At 38.1% G+C, this 24,776-nt stretch overlaps 1 protein-coding gene and 1 long non-coding RNA gene across 4 annotated transcripts in view; one reads left to right on the top strand and one right to left on the bottom strand.

Moving 5' to 3' along the window:
- Positions 1 to 24,776, top strand: part of BANK1 (B-cell scaffold protein with ankyrin repeats 1) — a 131,354-nt gene that overhangs the window by 67,988 nt on the left and 38,590 nt on the right. The gene's annotated exons all lie outside the window — the stretch shown is intronic.
- LOC121110727 lies at positions 484 to 13,039 on the bottom strand. Its single transcript, XR_005859699.1, has 3 exons — positions 12,845 to 13,039; positions 3,950 to 4,045; positions 484 to 2,158 (listed from the first exon to the last, which is right to left on the bottom strand). It is a non-coding gene; the product is annotated as an uncharacterized LOC121110727 (long non-coding RNA).

Here is a 24,776-nt window from a genome sequence, read left to right on the forward strand (position 1 = left end):
CCAGTGATAGTAACCTCTGTCAAGGATACAGGAGTCATGTAACCTTCTATTTTTATTCCTCATAGAGAAATATTTTGTACCTAAAAACAGAAGATACCTTTTTATTTTAAGATTTGGGTCTCTGACTTCTCTTTCCCTTTGTAATTCCTTTTTTCGTCCCATCTGGGATTAAGAGGAAACGTAGAAGATGAAACCCATGTAGACTATCTCTAGTTTCTAGGTCCAGAATAAAACTAGCAAGTGTACTTCTTTGAAATGAGAAGTTACCTTTTTTGATACTGTTTGTGCTGCTTATCAGCATTCAAAAAGAATAAAAGAGGAAACAGTTGGAGCAAAGGTTTGGGTATAGCTTTGAGTGGCATTTTCAGTGACAGCGGGTAAAGAACAGTGATGTTTTTGTCTCTTTTCCACACTTGGAGGATTATAAAACAGTTGAGTTTTTGAATTCCAAATCAGAAACACAGGGATTTTGAACATGGGAATCTTGATCCAGGCTGTAATGTAATTAGAGAGTATTGTAGGTTAAGGTGTTATTTCTGAGGAGAAAAGTAATTTCTCTGTTTGACTCATGCCAAGATGACAAGATAAACCAATTTCATTTAAAAAATAAAAATAAAAAATGAAGGACACAAATATGACATACACAGAGAGACACGAGTGCCAAATCCAGGATTTAAACTGTAGCTTGTTTTCCCGTGTATTCACACCAAAAAAACCCTCACCTTATTTCCAAAGACTTTTATTCCTTGTTGCATTTCTTTTATCATACCAGTCTTCTGAGTGAAACTGATTTTTTTCTGAATGATAATTAACTGTTATACACACAGACTTTGCCATTTCGTTCCTCTGTCTTCACAACCTGAATTAGTGAGTAAACACAGTATCCTCAATCAAGTGATCCACCTCCACTGCAGGTGAAAGTGCAAGATATTCTTGTGTGTGTATTTCCTATAAAAAGCTTAAGTGTTTACATGACAAAGGAGAAAACAAATTCTTTAAGTGCTTTAGATAAATCTGCTGTATTAAAGTTGTCAGACAGGAAGAGATTATTTGACAAGGAGTATTTGTAAGTGCTTCCTGATCTTAGTCCTGTTGTAAGTCAATAGAAGTGAACAACTAGAGATGAATAGAGGTAAAATGTTTGTGTAAACGTGTTTGCAGATCAAATGTGTTTTGAAAAATACATGTGCAGATGAGCTCAGAGAGAAGAAAGGTTGCAAACTTTGAGTGGGAAGGACTGAGGGAGTAAAATCTATTTTGATTGAAGTAAAATTCACTTTGGAATTTAGAAAAAGTCCAGATAGACTTTTGTGTTTGCTTAGTGTATTTGGCCTGGGCGATTTCTTTTTGTGCTTTTCCATAACACAACACATTTAAGTGGGTTAAGGACCAATAGAAGGAGATAGATACAGCTGTGTGTAACAGTAATATTTCAAAAACACTTTGTAGAGGAAGTCTGTAGTTAAGGGCTCAGTAAGAAAGTTGACAGCCATATTTAAATCCAGTGACAACTGGGGTATATTACCCATTTATTTGTATTTAAATGATTTATTATATATTCTGTAATTGCCAAGTTGTTCTCCATTAATAATGAATAACTAGATTTAGATGATGAGAAACAGCAGCAATCTATTTAAAGAGGCAAACACACACGCACAAAAAAAAGTACATCAAAATATGAGAAGGAAACTCTTCTGAACAGTCTTAGTCCTGGGAGCTCTATTTGTCATCCCATGGAATCAACCTGACATGGCTCCTTAGTTATTGTGCTGCCATGGACAATAAAATGTAGTCAGCAAAGAAGGTAGTGAAAGACTTGTGGCTATTTTGGCCTTTGAGTCATGTAAAAAAATTGTTTTGTGTGTATTATCTCACCTCTCATTTTCATAAGGAACTGTAGCTTGTTATTCAAAAAGCTGGAGGAAGTAAACAGTGTGCTGTGCCATCTATGCACTGAGATGGCAAGGGATTTTGGGAAGCCAGACTGCATGAGGAGCTTCAGGAGAGGTTATGAATCTGCTCTCTATCCAGTCTCCATGGTACAAAAGAGTGCTGTAAATAGGGAAATGCAAGGCAAAGGAAAGGAACTGCTTTCCCTGTCACTTTATTTATCCATCTTCTCTTTCCTTTCTTCTTTTTCTGGTTAATTTTGAAGGATCTAAAAAGGAACAGATTGTTAAATTTAGTATATTCTAGACATTTGCGTGCTTGCAGTTCCCAAAACTTGACCAAGATGTTTTGATTGGGACTTTCTAAATGGTGTTTACTGTAACTAATGATTCATCTACAGCTGTTACACTAAGTGATACTGTATCATTTATACATTTCATACAAAACAGACAAATTAAGTTTGGCAGGGACTCCTGCTGTAGGAGCTCAAGATTTGTGAGAGATGGAGGAATCTTCTCTTTTTGGTGAAACTATCAGATAAGGCCATTTGATTTTAAGGAGTGTCTGTCTTGAATTTCTAGTACTGTGGATTTGCTGCATCTCCAATGAACGAAGGAATAGAAGGAAAAGTCTCTCTGTCCCTTTCCCTTCTGACACTGAGCAGAGGAATGGTTTCCAGTTGGTCTATGCAGAGGTGCCCTACCCAGTTCCCATTATGCTACAGTGTGCACTGAGAACCTCCTGCTGGTGGGATCACAGCAAGCGTCCTGCCCTGTAACCATCACAAATTTAAGGGGGTCTGCAAGCAGGCCAGTGGGATTTTTGCCACCTTGTTTTGATGCTGATAAATTGCAGAACTCAAATTGTGATTTTCCAAACAACAGTTTGGAAAAACACAGATGTGTTTGCTGGGCGTCTTGGAATGATAGCGTGGAGCTAGCTGGTGTCAGAGTTGCTGGAGTTTGTGCAGAAGGCACTTTCTGGCCCCATTTGTGCTTGTCAGTATGTGTGTTTTTAATCCTATCTTGAGACCGATGCTGGTCTCAATTTACTAATCTAGATTTGATATTTAGAATTCCACGCTGTGTTCTGGGTTACCCATTCAACCAACAGGGACGAGTCACCCTCTGCCTGCGAGTGTATTGAGGCACTTTTAGAACTGGAACTGAATCACACAGGAGGTTCCGCAGTCACATGATACAAAGCATGCACGTTGGTTGTTGTCCCTACTTCAACTGTTTGGGGAAAAATCCAAAGCACTTAATGGTTTGGAATTGAAGAGACTGAAAGGAAATGTAGCCTTGACAAATGTGATTTTTTTTAAATGTAAATGATTATTTTTTGCCTAATTGTAAGAATTACTGAGTTTTAGTTCTTAACCCACAATAATTGTAATGAGCATAGCACCGTATTATTCCCACTCATTGGTAATATGCTCTAACATCAGTGATGAAGATAATGTATTATCCTCCTGATTCATTCCCCATCAAATTAATCCTTTGGGTATTTCTTCTAATTTCATTTGCCTTACTCTAGTAGGTGGTCTATCTTTAGCCCATTGTGTGCAGGAGATATGCACAGAGATTGTAGATTTCTCAGTAAAGAATTATTGTTTGCTTTTCCAGGAAGGCCTGCTTATTAGCAGAGAGCTTGTAGTTAGATGCTTTTTGGGAGAGCCAGAACATTAGGCACAACAACCAGATTCAGCCATATTTTTAGAAATGTACAAAACTGAAATCACTGTTCATAAAAGGTTTTTGCTGTGGTTCTTTGTTTTGTGTTTTCTCCTTTTTTTTATTTTTCTTTTCTGTGAGTATTCTAGGGGGAAAAAAAGTACAGGTCAGAAATATCAGGAATGTGATTCAAGGATATGTTACATTCACAGTTACGGGATTGTCAGCATTTCATAGGAGACCTTCATGAGAGACCCTCATTTAGATGTGACATTACAACCAATGTAAATATGAGTTCAGGAGTATGTTCTGTGCAGAGCGCTCTTCTTACTATCTAATGTGCATTCTTAACAGAATAGCCTTTCTCTGGAGACTTTAGTAATTACCTTCAGTAGTTGAGAAACACATCTCTCCGGCCTTGCATGGTTGTTTATTTTAATGTTTGCATATTTGTCTTAAGGTTTGCACAAAATGTTGTAGAGCTACAAAAAAACAGAAGCGCAGATACATGTAAACTTGTGAGGAATAGTCAAGCCAGCAGGGAACTTGAAAATATTCAAATTTTAATGCTATTTGGCAGTTTTGAAATATTCTTAATGACTTGAACATAGTTTCTTATTTACAGTTCTATGCATTTTTGTACATGCCTAAAATGCTGTATTAGCTGTGATTTTGAAGACTTCAGCTAAAAATATTTGATGCTGACTGTCAAAACACTGCTGAAGGGCAGAGCCTGAGTTTGCAGGACTTTGTTTTCTAAACAGATGTTTCCAGTTTTTGTAGCATTATTGATCTTAGTTCTAGCAGTGTAGTCTGAACTGATGTAAATACGTTCAGATGACATATGTATGTGGGAAGCAGTTTTGTCAGAATGTCTCAAACATGATTGTTCTAGAGATGTGTATGACAGCAGGTCACTATTTAGCCATCGGTATTCATGGCTGAAGTATATTTTAGAGCATAGATTTAATTTGACTTGACATGTGGCAGGAGACATCTGTTATCAGTTGTTTTTATCACTTCCTTCTACTTGTGTATTTTTAAAATAATAGAAAAATTGGGGGAAATGTATATTAAAATTTGTTTGTATTCTTAATGCTGATTTCACAGAAATTTAATATTAAGGCCTTTTTTTGTTTGTTTTTCTTTTTAAAAATTAGTAAAAATGAGTGTCTCTTTCTAGATAATTGATTAGTTTGATCTCAATTTGTGGGACTAGTGCTGATAATTCAGTTTTCATTTCTATCAGACAAGTTTAAAGGTTACCATTTTCTGCACTATATTTATTGTTCTAGTAGAGCAGTGCCCTTGTTATATTTCTCTTATTTTTAGAAATAAGAGAATTGCATAGAAACTTTCAACCTTAGCTGGAGATATTTTTCATTTGGAGGTGAGGAAGTTCCCGCCCTGTGTCAGAATTTATCTGAGTAATAAGATATTTTCCTCTAAGCTGTGCACAAGTTGCAGTATGAAAAAAAAATCAGAATTCTAATGCATACATAATACAGTTTTGAAATGCAGATAGAATCTCATCCTCTTCAAGTCTCATCTGATGAAATTGGTTCCTGTTCATATACATGAACCTCTGGATTTATCATAAATATTCTGTGTACATAGTTGAGAAAGTAGACGTGCATCATGCTCTGTTTTTGTTACAGTACTTCTGTTCTTAGCATTGTGTACAGTTGAAGAGAGCCAAGTTGCACATCAGTTTACATAATCTTTCTGCAACAAGAATGCCAAAGCAAAAAAAAAAAAAAAAGTTTGCTTATTGGCATTAGATCCAGGAGTAAAAGCTCTCTAGATAATATATGAAATAAGGATTAGATATCCTTCAGTTTGTGGAACTGGGTGCTATTTAGGTTCAGTCCCATGCATCCATTGCACTATAGATCTGCTCTCTTGAGCATGCGTGAACACTATGGCAGAGGTGTGCAAATATCTTGGGGGCTCTTCAGCCTTGGTTTGTGACATTATGTCTTCAGGAGAGTGTAGGTGATATTCTGCCTTGCAGGTGCCAGTACTCTCCAGAAAACATTAATTTAACTATAGGAGAACCTATGCAGTGCAATTTGAGGTGGCTTTTTTTTTTTCCCCAATGGATAGAAAGAAGTCCAATACAATACCCCATTAAGGCATTAATTAATTTCACAGTTTAAGTTGTAGAGGGTTTTGTTGATATGGCCATGCAGCCTGAGTTTACATTTGAAGGTCAGAGGAGATATACCTCATTATATAAGTAGCCCACATTGTTTATATATCTTGCATTAGTGCTGCTGCACTGACCTTTTAGTTCTGGAACTGATATGGCCCCCAGGGTTTAAGGCAATGTACATTCTCTGAATTCAATTGAGTTTAAAAACATATTTGCTCTAAGCCATTGTTTCCCATAGAGCCTGTGGGTAGAAAAGAAGGTGAAGGTTTTATGAGATTATATTTATTCCCCTTCTCCTCAGTGAGTCCCATAGCTGAATAATTCCCAGCTGTGATGGAAGGGATTTCCTCTAAAAAGAATGAGGATGGGACAAAGAAGCATCATAGCAGTTTTGGACACTTTAGGATTTGTTTCTTCTGAAATCTGAAAATGGATGCTGGCAGGAGGTTTCACTTTCTCCTTCACTTTGGAGTTTGTAGGAGGAAAGGAACAAATGATGGACGGCAGCAGCTCAAATCTCTGTACTAGCTAGCTATACAGCACACTGCTGGGCACTTGTCATCAGTGTTGACAGCAGCAGAGATGGGGGTGGACAACTGATTACTAGAATAGCACGTACATCACAAGGAGGATGTAGTCCACCAAATGTGGGAACTATTCCTACTTTCTGAACTCCTTACTTTTAATAGAAATTGCTGCACATTACCCAAGGGGTTAAGCTGCTCTGTGTTCTAGACATCCTTTCACCCTGTTATAGGAGAATGTCTGCTTTGCAAGGCATTTAATTTTCTTACGTAATTAAACAGGAAGGAAAACTGATACTATTGTACAAACAAGAAGTTCTTCAGCAATTTACTGTATGTTAAATAAACATGTAGAAATTCAACTTTGTTTCATGGAACTTTGTTGGTTCCTGTCAGCAGTGATGTCTCGCAAGTTACCATTCAAATCTAGCCCATATCAGCACAGACTGGACAGTAGCAGCTACAGATTGAATTTAGTTCTTGCCCTTTTCTTTGCTTTTGCAGAATACTGTCATCACTGAAGTTACTTGATGCCTTTGTTGAAGTCTCATGAAAAGGCCAAACCACATTCTCTTGCATGATGAACTTCTAAGGCAGAGTTTATAGGCTAAGTAGAGTGGGAAATCTATACTGCTTTTCTCTCCTAGCTGAAGAAACAAACAAATAGGCTTTGAGATGGCAGTTTGCCATCTTTATGAGAAATCCACTGGATAATTTTTACATGCAAAGAAACACAGCCTACAACTCTTTAATCTGATAGTTAATTCTGATTCCTGACAGAATGCTTGAGTAGGCTACGAGCAAAGCTACACCGGGATGCTATAATTATTTTTCCCCCAGAATGTACAGAGTGTATTTCCTAGAATATTAACTACCTTGTAATGTGACTCAAAGAAAAATTGCAGACATATTACAGAAATGTTGGGAAAGTTGAGAAGCAGTGCTTATCTGAAGAAATAACACCATGTGGACTCGTGGATCTGACAGCATGTATGATGCTGAAATTCTCGTCCACAGTGAAGGCTAACAGTTTAGTTTTCTTTTGTGTTAGATTTATTGAGGTTCTTGCTGTTTGGTTCCTTATACATGACCAAAATGATCTTTCCTCCCATTCTGATTTTCTTCACTGGAAATATCTGTACTGGTTTGGAGACGTCATTTTCATAAAGGTGGTCTGCAATTTCATGCACTCTTCTGCTTATGAATAGTTTTACAGTAAATGCTAAAGTAACAGTAGTAAATAAAAGTGCATATTACTTTGTCTCAACATGGGGTTCATATTTACTAAACAAAAACAAAGTGCAAATTTCATATAGTTGATGGTGGGGTAAGAAGAGGGAGACTCTGATGTGTCCAAACAGATCGTTGTCATTAATTAGGCAGTTATGTAAAAGGAGAAATCAAGGATGTCTACATTTGGGCTGACTGTTGTGCTCAGAATACTGCACTACTTTAAAGACCATAATTATATGACTTCAGTCCAGAGTATGATATCGCACAGGCAGATGTTCCCCATGAATTATTCTAGTAAGGATTCAATATAAAACTTCCTTAGAAGGGTTCCTCACTGAAGAGCCCCATGGGTGCTGACTGATGCAGCTGCACCTGAAAGGCTCTTCTGTGCTTGTCTCTTCTCATTCATCTCCAGATGGAGGTGATTAGATTAACCAGTTCTAGTTGACAATGATGTGGTAAGACATGTTCAGAGTTTGCTTGGTGTTGCAAAGCAATCTAATGAAGACTCACTTTGACACCATCTACTGGGTTAAGAAAAGAGAACATTGAACTCCGGTCTGTCAAAGAAACAGCGGACTTAGAAAAATTTAAATCATTAGCTGACAAATGGGAAAAAGGAACAAAACTTTAGTCTCAAGCTTGTTTAAAAGCTGCTGCTTTTGCCTATGAGAATGCATGCAGCTTTCTAGAATTATCTTTTCCAGAATCACTCCAAACTACTGCTGCTTGACAGAATGATCTGATGATTCCAGCATTTCACTGTCTGGCAAACTTTGTATTAGTTATACTTGTTTGATTTAACATACTGTAAGTAACATTCTTCAAATGAGAAGGATGTGAGTCAGATTTCAGGATGATACATTTTACTTAGATACCATTGGGATTTAAATGTCAGGCTTGTCTTTAATTTTTTCTTCTGTATATTTGAAAGGCTTCTGGCTGTTGATTTTTATATGCTAGCACTGAAAATAAGTTGACCACTAGAAACTTGCTATTGTTCAGTGACCAAAAAACTCAGTATGTCATAGTCCTACGCGCAGGGATGAGTTTGATTACATTGATTTAATATTTTTGTTGTTCTGTTCTGTCTTTATTGCTTACATCAGATAAGCTGGCAAACTGCTAACAGTAAAAATATGAAGTTGACTATCTGTGTAAACAAAATTCTCTAGTAATCTCAATGGGTTTCAGTAAAAAGCCAGTACTGTTGTCTCAAAAATAACATGGGAAAAGAAATACTGAAAATAGTGAAGAGAAAGTTCTGATAATAAAAATACATTTGTAACAATGTTATTATTTATTATGTATTTATTATGCAGAAGAGTATAGACTTGGCTTTTGAACTTGGACCTATGCTCCCATACATCTTATTTGTTTGTCTAGGATGATAATTATCTGTGTGATGGGTCAGAACATGGTAAATATTGTAAAGGAAAAAAAATGCATGAATATGCTTATTATGAGTTCATTATTCATCATCTGCTTACTTGTAGTATTCTTTTTCAATTTCTTCTGTCAGCTATGTTCTAACACAAACTGAAGCACTTTTAATCATAGCTAAAGGAGTTAACCCTAAATTTAAAATTTCATTGTTTACGGAATACATACTGTCTTTTCTTGCAATCCGTATCAAGGGTTTATTCAAGAACATCCTAAAGACCACACGTCTTTTTGGCTTGGGTTTCCTACTGTTTATACATAATTCCTTTGGCATATATGATGTAGCTTGAAGTAAGGGATCTGTTAGGATAACGAGGATGCTTTCTCCTAGATTTTTGTTTTGAACACCATATCATGTTTTTTTTATTTTGGTTTTGTGTGTAGTCCTTTGAAAGGTATGTTTATGCTGTAGAGGCAGGTGACAATATTTGATAAACATAATCTGTCTCTCCTACACCTTTCTAGTAGAGCAAGGAAAGGTAACTTTGAAATGTTTGTCCATTGCTAAAATTACATTCTTTAGATTTTAGACTTTTTATGTTATTGATGGGTGATAGGTCGTCTAAGATTTGAATTCTGTACAGTTTAGTTCAAGGCTGTATGGAAAACAACCCAGTGCGAGAAGAACATGTATGTCTTGGACTAGATGGCCTTCAGAGGTCCCTTCCAACTCTAAGGGTTCTATGTCATTTACATGATTTTCCTTTTGCTCCTCTTAGCGTGAAATATTAATATCTCTGCTACTGTTAGTTTAATTGCATTGCTGTAGGCCCTTGACCTGCATTTGAGATGAGAAGATGAAAAAGAGATTTGGGTATTTGACTTCATCCTAGGAAGTTCAAACAAGTGTTTTTAATGACGTGTTCCAAAGAATTAGTATTATACAAAATAGCAAGCTTGGTGATCACGAGATAAATACTCTCTATAGATGGATTTTCTCCAAAGTGTTTCTTGTGGTTGTTATGTAGAAGGACAAATTCTTAAGGTGTTATATTTAAGAAGCAGTTCTCTGCTTCTCTGGTGTTACATAATCTTAGGAAAGCCGGACTTCACAACAGAATTAGCACTTAGAAGTTTGATATTTATTTTGCAATCTATTCCACTGTACGATTTTTAGGAAAAAAAAAACTTGAGTTGACATGCTGAAATCACAAGAGCAAATTTAAAATGATAGACCATCTTGAGGACTTGTGTAATGAAGCTACAAACTGGAGAAACAATAAAGACCAGTCAGAAGGTGGTAATGTTAGAACTGCAGCTTCTTTTTTAATATATCTGAAGTGTCAGCATTGTGAATTAATTTCTGACACAGTGTGCAGACAGGTAGTTTTCCACATCAGAATAAATCCTAAAGGCCAAGTCTGCAGAAGGAGTCACTGTTTTGATGTGCTTCTTTGTGCCTAGCTGCTTGGAAGAGTGTTGCAGTGCACGTAACCAGTAGTGACAGAGAAAAACTAATGTAGCATGCATTATGAGCCTTGTTAGCGTGGTTTTGTAAGAAAGGCAAAGCTGAAAAAGTGTGGAAAATGTCCTGCTACTAAAGCCACTTCTGTGTGCAGAGACTTGCTTGTCACATTGTTATTGCATAATACTTATTTAAAATACCATATTTAAAATACCAGTGTAGAGAAGGTAATCCAAGCAACTGATATATACAACAGCTCGTATAGTTGGGAAGATCGGTCACCAACAGTTTAGTCTAAGATGTTGTTTCGAGTCACGTCATAGTGCAGTACCAGCGAGTATGCATTTCAAGATTCTTACTGCTAAATAGTTAAATAGTAGTACATAATGTATTGCAACCATTTCCATATTATGTATACTTATTAGGAGCATTCAGCTTGTTCAGAACAAAGTCTTTTTTTCTGATTGTTCACAGTAGTTTCCTTAGCTTTGTTAATTCCCAGTAAATACATAAACATAATCTTATGAGTTTTGCAGTAGCTGTAAAACCAAACTGGACTTTTGTTTATAAATCCATTTGCAATTCACTAAGCTGAAAGACTTAGTTTTGATGTAAAGGGATTGTTGTTGCCTTTAAAAGATACTTGCTTTGTGCAAATTTTGTGAGAGGAGGTGACGGAGGTAGAGCAGATTGCCTTGGGACTGAGCTCAGAGAGGAAAGTAGCACACTGAGCTCATGCACTCACTCAGCACTCTCACAAGTAGTTACGTGAAAATGCTGAAAAAGCATTGCTTAAAGTTTGACCATACCAGAAAGTTCACTCCTCATTCCAGCTTTCTCTGTTTCCTGTGATATGTGGATAGTTCTGTTGTAGGCTTGGTATTGATGTAAGAAGCAATACCCTTAAGAGCAGAGACCACCCCCTAAATCTAAATGTGAGCAAAATTTACTCTTGAAAGTAAGAGAAAGCAAAGATTGGGACAGGTTAGTGGTGACTAATATAGATGTTACGGTTGATAATTAGATCTGACTTGATCAAAACCAATGTAACAGAAGGGCACCATGAATAATGCAAACATGGAGTTTGGTCACAAACACTGAGGGCACAAAAATGCAGTTTATGTCCTCTTTTCTTCCCTGCTCCCTAAACATTAAGTCAGCCCAAAATGGCTCAGCTCACACTACTTTTTCACTCAATTGCTGTCATTATTTATAGCAATAATGAATTTAGCCCAGTTATTTTCACAAAAGTTTTTTTCACTGGACCTTTTCCTTTTTGCAAAGTGGCTCAAGCACAGTGCATCTTCAAATCTAGGTAGTGAAATTACTGTGCTTAAAAGCTAGCATTATGTCAGAATAAGTTTGCAATAGTAGTGCATCTGATATAGTTTCCCATGGGGCCCAGGCAAGTGAAATAAAAATTTAGAGTCAAATATTGACATCTCCAGGCAAGATATTAATTCTGATGGCCAAATCTATTGGATGTTGTGGTTACAGTGTCTGTCTATGTTGTCAGCCTGAAATGATATTTTTGCCCTTAGACTGCTAAATCTATCAGAAAAATTGTGAGATAAATGGAAAAGCTTTTGAATAGTTTGCTGCTGGCTCTTATGTACTTGATGGATTTGATGTCCTGGGAAATAATGTGACAGGAAAGGTTAATAGGCCACAATGCATAATAATTTGGAATTAACGTTCAGAATCATCGCCACTTTCATGCTATGCAGTTAAAAGATACTTCCACTACACTCCAGTCCAATTAGTGAAAAGGCACACAATGATTTTTCTTGTTTCAAAACCAGAGATAGATGTCAAAGACTTTAATGAAAGTCTACTTTAAATGGAGTCTGGCTCTGAAAGACCCTTCAGTCTTCCCACTCCTCATGAATGCTTGCCCTACCTCCCTTCTTATATTGGTTTCTAAGCTCATTGTATATTTGTCGTAGTGCTGGCCTTCATTGAAAAATGGCAAAAACTCAGGGTGCTGCTTGTTTGAATTCAGGGATCTCCTAGCCATGAAATCCATTTGCTGGTTGATCTGCTCTCCTGGGCCAAAACATAGGAAATTTATTTTCACTGGATGTGATTTTGCAACAAAATGCTAAATTAATGTAGTGCTCTATTCTACTAGAATGATACTTAATACTCTTTTCTGTATTTTCTGTACTTCCGGAGAAAGCTGAATTGAAAGCACATTAGCGGCAAAACACAGCTGCATTGCCCACAGTGTCCATTAATAGTAGAGCTCACTTGCATCGTCTAGAGGTCACAGCAGGCCTTGATGTGGCAGGTATTTGATGAGACTGATATCAGAAGCATAGACAGCACTGTGAGAAAACGAAAACCTGATTGCCAACTTTCGCTGAGCTCATTTACAACCTTTTGATTGTCAGGCATGTTTTAATTTCTTGTGTTCAAAACCTTGATTTGATGCAAAAGGCTGTTGGTCAAAGTGATGTTTCTGTGTTCTGTGATGTTTGGAACAAGACAAATAGTATCCATTTAAATGAGGTTATCTTACCTTGTTTATTGGTAGCTGTAAACACGCTTGCTCCTGCAAAATGATGAGCCCTGGTTCAGCAGAGGTTCTCTGTCCAGAGTTCATTGCAGCACTGCAGCACAGACTACTGAAATGTAACACAACTCATGTAAAATGCATAAACTCATGTCTGGCTGAATGCAGTGGATTTGCAGAAGCATCTGTAACTCTGAACATGCTAAGCTGTTTTGATGGGACTTGGATATAAAAGCTTTTTGGATAATAGTGTTACTGAAAGTCTTCCTCAGTTAAATCATGATTGCTGATCTGTAACCATCTTATTCTTTTTACAGATAGACAGTTGATAAGAACAAAACTTGTACTGCGTGTTTTACCTTAATTCTTGAGTTATCTTTAAGAATAGAGCTTAGAGTATTAGGCCATCGATTCTTATACACAGTGACATTGGAAGTGATATTCCTGCTTTATTTATTTTTAATTAGTGGAGAAAACCAGGCCTGGGGAGTTTTAATGTTTTCTGGACTTTAAAAGGTGGAGAAGCAGAAACCACTATGTTACAACAGCTCAGTGATGGGAGTAGTTAGGGCCTGATTTGATTGCATTACAACTTCTTGATCTACAGTGGAATCTTTTATGATTTATCCTATGGATAAATAGCTGAGAGTCAGACTGAAAGAACTTAGGTTTAAGCCATGAGGTTTTTTTTTCTGGTAATATGACCAAGTAAGTCTGTTATGGAAGATTTGTGGAGGAACATTGAAATGATCATTTGAAACCTCTGCATAATGCCAGGAGAAGTACCGAGACCTTTCTTGTTTGAAACCCTGATTTCACAGCTGCCATGGATATACTAAGATACAGATTCAAGGTAAGGGATGAGAGTTTGTAGGGCAGCTGTATTATTTTTTTAGAGATTCATAGTTGCTAGGTGCAATTTACTTATGAAAGCAGCAACTTTCAGGTCAGAATATTTGTATCAGCTAGAATGGTGATAACTTTTCTTGGAAAAGGGGATAAACACCGAGACTTCTCTTAAATAATTTTTAATCACAATAAGAACAGCAAGTATAGGTAAAGTTAGATAAAGCTTCTTGATCAGTCTTGGGCCAAGACCGGTGCAAACCTATCAGAGGTTTAAAGTGAATCCCTACGGTCAAAGAGAGGCAGGGTTAGGACTTGGGAAGGAAAAAAGCAGAGGTTAGTAAGTAGAGGGAAACTGTATTTGGCTCAGGAAATCTCTTGATACAGACAAAATAAAAGCTATGTTGCCATATGTTGATTGTTGGGACAGCGTTGGATGGACTACAGATTTGACCCAGTATGTTCATTTAAGTTTCCCAATGGAATAAAAAGCTTTAAGGCAGTTTTTTTGCCCTGGGTTTCCAGCTGAGTTACTAAGTAGCAATAAGCAATAGTGTCTATTGTGTGCAGTACTATCTTTCTAACAGAATAGTGCATGGGGACCGTGTCAGGCTGTAGAGGAGTTGCAGGTGGAGTTGGTATCAAACACTTTTCAGCATTGGCCATCAGCTTTCTTGCTTTGGTGGAAAAGGAAAGTGAGGTCAGACTCACGGATATGCCACATTCCACGTGCTCTATCAGCAGAATTTGCTTGAATTGTTTTAGCTTTGTAAAAGTGATCACTCTTCAAACTAGAAAGAAGAGAAAAATGAGTGACAGCTGTGGATTCACAACCTACTATGTTTACAGTTTCCCAAGGTTAGTGTTTCTGCCTGTGTTCTTCGGGTGCCAAATCTGTTCTCTAACAGGACTGGTTTGCTGTCTGTTTTAAAATCTGCGGCTTTTCTCATTTGCACCCATACCAGAACAAGAAGTGAGAGATAACATTATAGGCAGTCAGCCTTTTGCTCAAGAAACGTTGGTACAAAGTTCCACTTGCAGCATTATCTCACTTTGAAAGACATTGTTTATTATATTACAGTTATTGTGATTATAACTTTACCATTATTTCTTCTTGTCTGCTATTTTTTATTAAACTGTCAGACACTTAAATTAGTAGAGCCTTCTTCAGCTGGAATTTTTCTATTCTTCATCTCCTTTTGCTACTTGTTTTATTGTTTAAGTTATCATGAAACTCGTTGTTTGAGATCAGAAAACTCAATTTAAGCTCACATCTTTTAGTATATTTCTTTCTTGTTGAGCTTATTTTGAAAATTATTTCCTCCTTAAGGAAATCCATGCATATAAATCATAAGCATGAAAGCAATTAGAATAATTGCAGAAGTTGTTGTTATCAGTGGGTGATAGAAGCTTTGTGCATTTCCATTACTTCTGCAGAATTCCGTTTTGAGTCTCATTATATCAAGGTAGAGATTTGCATTTTAATGGGGAAAGCATGAAACAGGGTCCAGTAACTCTTGAATTGCTATTTAACAAAGGGACATTGTTCAGAGTGTGGAGTACTTCATTTTAAAGAACTGGTGGCAAAGCAATGTGGATGCAGGTGTACGTTTTCTGTCACTGCAAAATATAAGGATTTATGTGTGCTTGACACATGTATGTACCTCTTAACCTTTACTATTCTTTCAACAGTTGTTTGGGTTTGGGTTTTTTTTTTTTTTTTTGGCAAACCTGAATTAGACTGTTCTCTGTTGTATACAAAATACCTCAGTCCATGAAAGAAAGAGGTGGAAAACAGCTTCCATTTCATGTCAAAGTGGCCATAGAGGCAGCTGGAGCATTCTGGAGAAGGGTACCCTGGGAGCTACAATTTCCTCTCTCCTAAGCTCAAAATGAGGGAAGGGCTTTTAATTCCCATTTCTTCTTTTGACAGTCCCCAAATTCTTCCCCGTAGGTTTCAGGCATTGATGTTTTTCTGCCCTTATTTGGATTTTACTCTTCAGACTGTAACCTTTTTAGGGGAATGAAGCAGTTTCATTTTAGGGAAATGAGACAAACCTCACTGTACACTTGCATGGCTTCAGGAGTACCATTTCAGTGCTCCACTATATGGGCCATAGCTGGGACTGTGCTGTATAGGAGCTTCAGTTGAGTTGATTTAGAGGTTTCTAAGCAGGAGGGATGCTCCTGTGCATATCTGTAGTTACTTTGCATTGATTTTTGAAGTTCTTGATGATCTTAAATTAAACAAAGCAAGAACGCAGTAATGCCTCTTTTATATCATATTGGAGATAGTATTTGCAGTTTCTTTGAATGTTGAGAGGAAAAAATTATTGCTACTCTTGCTTCAGCTAGGATGCTGCTTTTTTTCCCAGTACACAATGCTTTTCTAAAAGGGAATTCTGTGTATGTAATATAGCTTGATGTATAGGCTGAATGCAGTGAAAATCTAAGATCAGAAAAGAAAGTGTATAGAGCATTTGAGTGACTTTTCTTGTCAAAATCTGTAAAAGAGGCTTCTGGAAACAAAATGTGAGGCATGCACTTGGCTGTAGCCTTGAAACCTGCTGCCTGAGGAAGCACACATGGGGTTCTCATGGAGACATTGCATTTGTTTCCGCTTCTTTTCTCTAATAGAGAAAGTAATTGGATAAAAATGTGTTTTTCACATGGAACAGAAAATAATAATGGCAATGTGAACTTGTCATCTATCTGGACTACAGTAAGGCCTTTGCCATGCTAGCCCATAATGTCCTTCTTTCCAAATTTGAAATATATGAATTTGTTGGGTTTGATGGACGAGGAACTGGCTGCAAGATCAAACCCGGAGTGTGGTGGTCGTTGCCTTGTCTGGATGGAGATCGGTGATGAGTGATGTCCACCAGGGGTCAGTGCTGGGACTGTTTAATATCTTCATCAGTGATATCGACAGTGAGATCGAGTGCACCCTCTGCAAGTTTGCAGATGACACTAAGCTGTGTGGTGTAGTGGACATGCCTGAGGGATGGAATACCATTGAGAGGGACTTAGTCAAGCTTGAGCAGTGGGCCCAGGAGCTAAGTGCAAGGTCTGCAACTGGGTCGTGGCAGCCCCCCAGTGCTAACGCAAGCTGGTTAATGAAAGGATTGAGTACAGCCCTGCTGAAAAGGTCTTAGGGGTACTGGTGGATGGGAAGCTGGACATGAGCCAGCAATGAGCCCTCACAGCTAAGAAAGCCAACTGTATCCGGGTCGCATCAAAAGAAGCATGGCCGGCAGGTCAAGAGAGGTGATCCTGTCCCTCTACTCTGTGCTGGTGAGGCCTCACCTGGAGTACTGCATCCAGGTGTGGAGTCCTCAGCACAGAAGAGAGATAGACCATTGTTGTAGTGCATCCAGAGGAGTGCCACAAAAATGACCCAAGGGATGGAGCACTTTCCTTACAAGGACAGGCTGAGAAAGCTGGAGCTGATCAGCCTGGAGAAGAGAAGGCTATGAGATAAACTGATAGTGGCCTTTCAGGATCTAAAAGGGAGCTGCAAGAAAGAACGGGACAGACTCTTTTAGCAGGGTTTGTGGTGATAGGACGAAGGGAAATGACTTCAAACTAAAAGGGAAGATTTAGGTTAAATATAAGAAAAAAATATTTTACAGTGAGAGTGATGCAGACTGGAGCAGGTTGCCCAGAGATGTGGTGGAAGCCCTGTCCCTGGAGACGTTCAAGGCCAGGCTGGACCAGTATTAGTATTCTCGATTTAATACAAGCTTTAGACTCTCATGAGGCAGTTCTTCACCTTGAAATCAGTTTTAAGGCACAAAATCATTATTTGACGACCTGCCCCACAGAATGTAATACAGTTAAGGGTTGTGTGTTGTCACAAATTTTCCATGTTTCTAAGCTTTAATAATTGCTTAGAGAGCTTTCTTTTTTAGGCTTATATATTACCACTCCTTACCATATTACCTTCCTGCTTTTAGGATAAGAATTAATAATAATTGTAAGGTCCATTGCTGAACCATCGGTTTTTCTCTCATGAAAATCTTGATACTTCTTTTTCTTGTTAAAGTTTTATTGGAATTTCATTATTGTTTCACAATACTAAGTGAGGTGGGTTTTGGAAGTGTGGAAACAGCAGGGATATAATGCAAATGAAACACTCTAATATAAATGCAAGGTAAATACAAAAAGGAATTTGTGCAATTGGTTTTGGAAGCTGAGAGTGGTCTTTGTTCTCAATGTAAGCTAAGTTTCATTATTTGTGTCATTCTATTGCCCTTTTTCATGTGATAACAATGATGATGTCTGAGTATCTTGACTAGATTTGGTAGGGAAACACATCCTGGCCTTGTACTGAGTTCCAGACTGGCATGCAGCTCCTGCTCACATCACTTATGGGTGCGCAGAACCCAGTGCCTTGTGGCCCCCTTTCTTCTGGGCAATAAATCAGCCTGTGGGCCTTCTCCCACTGCAAGGACATCAGTCTCAAATATGGGACCTCTAACACGAGATTCTCTAATGAGGCAGATGCAGAGACAAACATACAGGCTGTATTTACAGAACAGGACAGACTCATTGCAGATGTCTCTTGGTCTGTGTTCTCAGGTAGGATGTCTGGAAGGCTGTGTGGTGAGAAACATGAGAATGAGTTTGGGAAGAAAGCAGTTGTGCTTTCTGTAGGTCCATTCTGTGATCATTGGCAACAGTTTAGTCAGATGATAAAAACTGTTTTCCAGCACAAAAGCTGCCTCTAGAACAACAATCTCAGAACAATTTCCTGGGTAAGCTTATTCTGGGTGCTTCCAGCTATCTAGCTATTTTAATTTGCTTTTGTGAATCTCTATCAGCTAGATTATTTTTTACCATCTTGAAGCCAGAGTTTCCATACTTTTGTTCAATGTCAGTAGTCCTTTATCCTACAAGCATTTGTACTGTAAAATATAGAAATATAATGCTATCTAATGAAAATACGGCTGTGGGAGATGATTCACTCCTGCAGTGAATGTATGCCCATTATTGAACCTTGCAAAACTACTGTGGCCCAGCTGCTTGCTAAATTCACTTGATTTCTCTGATGTAAATTGACATTTGTATTTAAGGTCCTGATGTTATTTCCTCCTAAATTGTCTCCAAAATTGAGCTACCAGTGCTGCAGAAGTGCCATCAAATTTCTTCTGACGGAGTGGAAATCTTCCCCTTAACTTATTTGGTAGCTGGGGCCAGAAGCAAGATTTTGCCATAAATCTTTATTGGTATGTCTCCTACAAGTATCCTCTGCCTTTGTTTCCTAAGTTATTCCATGTGCATAGTTGGAGAAAAGGTAGCAATTTTGTGAGGAGTGTGAGTTGTGAGGGTGGTATATCTGCAAGATAAACGGTCTTAGCGTTAATGGCCAACACTGTTCTTACTGGAAAATAGTTGGGGAATGCAAAAACAAAGCAAGATGATATTTTGTATGGCATGTGTGAAATTCATGGCTGGCTGGTAGGGACATATGGTGGATTTTGAGAAGCGTTATATCACATTTTATAACCACTAACAGCCTCCCCAAGAACACAGACTGAGGCTTGAGCCTGGCGCTGATCAGATCTCGTACTGCAGACAGTTGTTTGCCCACAGGAATTGAGGAAGAGGAGAAGTTTTTCTCATTTTTTGTTTCTCGATTCTCTGTTTGTGGATGCTTAGAGAGTCTAGAATAATTCAGCTGAGGCTGGGGGAATTATTGTGGCTTAAAACTAACAACTGAAATGTATGAATCAGGCCTATAACTTCAGGTTTTGGGGGAGGAAAGAGGTCAGATCTGAGGAAACTTGAGAGGTTCTGTGTAAAATTATAATGGATTTGAGTTCTGATGGAAACAATGAAACGCATTCATGCATCACCTAGCAGCACAGTGTTGGTATGTTCCAGGTGGATTCCTGTACTTCATTGCAGCAAAGTTAGAGCTGCCATATTAGCTCCATGTAAAACAAAACCTAACATTTCAGACGTGTCCTCCATCTTTGTCAGATGCTATTAGAATGCTTTTTCTTCCGTTTTTATGCAGTATGAGACTTCTCATGCATACTGGGAACTAAGTTTGCATCAAACTACAAACCCTACTGGAAAGTGGTGCCTGGTTTCTTTCTTGGCAACCTCTATCCCCGTATTGTTACAGAATGTCCCAGAGAGAAGAGGGAGAGTTTTCACAGTGCCAGAAAGTGAAAATAACAGGTTACTTTAAGTAGAATTAAATGTATTTATTTAAATAGTGAGATATTTTTACAAAAAGTTGGCTATTGCCCCAGACAGATCATTGTTGAGTCTGAAACACACAGGAATAGTAACTAGGCAACAGATCAGCTGGTGGCACTTGGATTACTTAAGGAGGATGATGGAAGAATCCCCAGGTGAAGGGGATGGGAATTGTAAAACAAAGGTTCTTGCAGTGGTGTGCTTTGGAGAGGAAGAGAAAAGGAAGCAGGCTTCTGTACAAAGGGAGAAGTGGTTCCTTTTTTATGAGAAACCCCATGTGCTGAACTTTGCATCTAGACAAAAGGAGTGCCAAAATATAACAAGGAATTTGAAGTGTAGTAGGGCACATGAGCATCAGTTGTTTTACAAATATCTGCATTTGTTACGCTGCTGTTAAAGGTTAAGAGTCTGAGCCCCCTGAAAAATTAGACAGTCTTTCCTCTGGGACTATGAGGAGGGTGGTGGGAACTCTGGACAAATGAATGATAAGGGTACTACAGGGTCTTGGGAGGCAGCATTTCCTGTAGCCCTCCTACTGCACTCGTGGGAAGTTGTAGTAACCAGTCTCTACCCAGTGAAAGCACTAGAGAAAAGAACGGGAGTTTTTGCAGAGAGCTCAGAAAAAATGAAATGAAACAGTGTAAGTGTTGCAGAACACCAAAGTAGAGATGAGGTTATTCAGAAAGCAGGATGTAATCAAGGCCATACAGCACCTTGTGGAGATAGTGTCATGGCTTGTTTACTTCTCTTAGTAGGAAGTTACCTCTCTGCCTATGCACCACTGTACGTTTCCCTTGATCTTTTCATTCCTGTTATTTCCAGGTGTTTTACGAGAGTCATTGTAGTTATCTCCAGATACTCTCAATTGCTTTTTCTTTGTGAACCTCACAAAAGAGATGAAAGACTTGTCCTCAGATGGGTCTGCTAAGTGTTGCAGAGTGGAGGCAAATTGTGCTGCTCCACTGATATTTAAGAAATTGCTACATTTGTGAAGTACTGCTTGTAATCTAACAACTATTCACCTTCAGCCACAAATCATAAGTGGTTTCATAAATAGTGTGTGTACGTATAAAGCCCTCTTTTCATGTGGAGAACATTAACTTATTTTCTAGATTTGGGTTACAAGAGTCATCTCTTTTGCCTAAAGAGGAGTCAAAGATGACAATACTTCACGCTTTATTAATTTTACATCTGGAAAGTCTTTCCATGTAGGCCAAGTGTTCTGTTCAAGTGGCAGTGTTGTGTGAATAAGGGGTATAGTGATCAAGTATAAAACCATCATTTCAAATCTCTCTGTGCTTTACCTCCTTGATGGATGTATAACACATTGCTTTTCAGTGAGAATGAAGATTTTTTTTCCATTTCTGTTCAAACACTTCCATATCTTTCTGTAGCAATTATTCTGACCTCAGAGTGGTAGCATTTTGTGTTCAGGAAATTTTAATTAAAAAGAAAATGGCACAGCATTTCAAAATGCAAGGTTTTCTCCATTTCTTTACAATTGCAAAGTTAAAAGCATTCCTGACAAGGTTGGTTTTTTTTTTTTTTTTTGCTTTTTTTGCTTTTAAGTGCATGTGTATGGATTATCTGTACTTAAATTTTGTGCTGTGTTCACTTTTTTGAAAATGCTTTTTAAGTATTGAGTTCTGCACTTAAACACTGCAACAGTTAATAACTATGACACATTTACTACTGTGAATAGAAGAGAATTAGGCTGCTAGATCAATTTGTCTTGCAGTTCAGTGAAAGCCTGTTTGCATATACAGTATGCGAAGATTTGGGGGTGACTCGGGTTTTCCACTAGATGTGCCAATTTAGATGAACTGCTGCAATTACGTTGCTTCAGAACACAGTGTGATATTTCAGGGTATGTCTCGAAGAACAATGTTATAGACTATGATACTTTTGCTCATGTGGATTAATTTGACAGAAAGCTGCAATGAAAAACATAATGCATTCCCGAGATTGGCACTCTTTATAGTTGCTTTGTAAAACAGAAGGTGTATAAATACAATTTCTTTGACCAGTTTTTCTTTACTGGCTGCAAAGGACACTGCCTGAAAATCTAGTCTGGTGACTGATGTTCTGGTATGTTGTTTAAATGGGAGACCTGCAAAGTATTAAACAAAGAAGGGAGAGAGCTCTTTCCATAGAATTTCTCATTGTTGATCCTAGTAAGTTTCTCTTCATTACTTGTTTGTTTGAGTTTTATTCTACTGGGTGTAAAGTTCGGACTTCAATTTTGCATGGCAAGGAGGCTGGCTGGTAGCTTGGGATGCTCTGAGGACTACAAGGTCAAGTTCTCTAAGTTGGCTAGAGGTGCAGGATTCTCTGAAGGAGCCATTTCTGTGCTTGTACTTTGGGATTTTTCAAAGCTCTATTTTGCATGGATTTAATTTTTTTCTTATGTAGTAAAACCTATATGAAGGCTGCACTTTTTTTCTAAACTGGAGTAGTTGCAGTCTTTTGTTATGAGTGGCAATCAGATGGCTAAACTCGCAACGCAAAAGGAAGTCTAAATATCTTGAGTGGTTAAACAGACAAACATGTATTTCAAAGCAGAATGAAATACAAAAATGTGTGGAAGCTGTCCCTGAACCCAAATTAGGATGAATAGTAATGGTCGCTATTTCAGCATGTGGACATGGGCTGTGATAAAAAACATATTTCCTTGAAATATTCTCTTCAAGTAACCTTTTATTCCCATCAAACATGAGTCTTTTGTGTAAGCTTTGTAGCTCCTTTGACATGCTATGATGTAAAAGCATCTTTAAGTACTTTAGTAGTTCAGTACTTTAGCTTAGCACTTCACGTACTAAGCCTTCCTTCCCTTAGAAATGTCAATGGTTTGTCAAAGAAATAAGGTTGTCATTCATCTATTAAGATTTTAATTGAGTCAATAAATAACCACACTGAGCTTCTACACTGGAAGACTGCTGAAGTATGAAACCTCAGTTCAGTCTCTTGTGTTTAATCAGTTTATATTAGAGGGGAAGTTTGGTAGAGTGTGTGTTCATCTGTTCTTACTGCCTTCCCTTAAGCTTTTATTGCCTCTTCTCTGCTCACTCACTTGAAAGACAAATCTAGGGCGCAGAGGACCCCATGGTTTCCAAAACTGTGCAGCTGAACTTCATAGGAGAAGAGGGATGGTTCTTTTCTTTACTTCTTTCTACTTTATCCTTGTATGGGAAGGGAAAATGATGTGAGGTCTGCATCCTCTCAGCTATGACTCCAGTTTTATGATTTTCTTTCTGGCAGTACATGTGGGGGTTATCAGTCTCGGACAGATCTTAGGAAGAAGATCAAAAGCCAGATAATCTGCTTATGTTTCAATTATTTTACCTTCCATCCTCATGCACCAAACCACCATCATCATTAGTTAAATGTTTTTAGTGAAGTGTCAAAACTTTACTCGTCTACCTTTTTGCTGGGAAATGTAGGTACTGCTCATATTCCTTCAGTATTTTCATTGTGTCAGTTACACAAGATGCTTCCAAGACTGCAGAGTCTGCTATGCTGGAGGGAAGGCATCTCATCTGAATCAGTGGTGAAGAAATAATGAAATCAGATGGGGTCGTCTTAGTACTTGTAAACTGTTCTTCATTTATTAAACTTGAGCTCCTAAATATGAACGCAGTAGTCTGTAACCACATGGGTAGGAGACATTGACAGCAAGTAACCCACAGAACACTGAACTGCAGGTACAGCCAAGTGATGAAGCTGTATGTGTATCTGCCATACTGAGTAAGACCTAAGATCTGATGGTATCTCTTCTTGTGCAACTTTTCAGTGATTTAGCTAGAGCCTGGTGCTCCACAATGTAGTAAGTTGATGAATTCATGTCTTGAACCCCAATTTTCTTTTTAGCCTGTCAATCTCTAGCTCTCTTTTATCAGTCTACCCTATCTACCTAGATATTGAGGCTAGGAATTGTGCAGAATGCGAAGACTTGGAGTGCTTGGGTATTTTTAACAATGGTCATGTATCTCTCTTGCCCTGGGTATGTTTAGAACTTTTTTTTTTGTATGTGGGGGTTCTTCAGCACTCAACAGCACAATGGTTTGTCTGGTAGTCATGAGGAGATTAACTTTTCAAGCACAGTAGGCAGGAATGGAAATACCCATATGTAATTAGTTTACGGTGTTCTTCATCATCTTTACACCATAATTTCTTTGCAATAGCATTGTCTTTTCTTAATGGAGTTTTCTAAAGCCTTTTGAATTTAAAAATGTATTGAATTTTAAGGTTTCTTTTTCACACATTCCTGTTTCATCAGCAGAGTTCTATCTCTCAGTGCTCCACAGTTGTCTGATGTGACAATAAATAACCTCTCTTCAATATTAAAGATGATTTGAAAATAGCTTCCAACCTCCGCAATAAATCCCATTTCTAAACTTTTTCAGCACGTGCTGCTATGTGAAGCTGCACATACTTTGATTTTGTTCAGTGAATCATGAATAGCAAAAGCAGCCCATCGCAGGAATTGCGTGTCAGTTTATACACAGCATTAGATTTTCATAAAAGGGAAATTCACACTGTGACAGAGAAAGAGGAAGACTAGGCAAAGACATTCAGCATTCCAATGAAAAGCAATACCAGAGTACTGTGGGGAACAGTTGATACAGTATCATCTCTGCCTTGCTTGGTTATTGTTGCCTGCCAGAATTGCTATATCTAATAGAAGGCCCCCTGCAGTGACTGACCTTGAGGCGATAGCTGGTAGCTGTGGGTAGAGTCCATATGCCTGGAACTTGCAGAGCAGTTTTTATAGATGTATTTTATAGACCTCTAGGTTCAGAAATTCTTCCTACCCTGCTAGATGTGTTCAGACACACACACACACACACACACACACACACACACACACACAAAAGGCTTTAGA

The sequence above is a fragment of the Gallus gallus genome, chromosome 4 (genome assembly GCF_016699485.2).
Source record: "Gallus gallus isolate bGalGal1 chromosome 4, bGalGal1.mat.broiler.GRCg7b, whole genome shotgun sequence".
In the NCBI taxonomy this organism is placed as follows: Eukaryota; Metazoa; Chordata; class Aves; order Galliformes; family Phasianidae; genus Gallus; species Gallus gallus.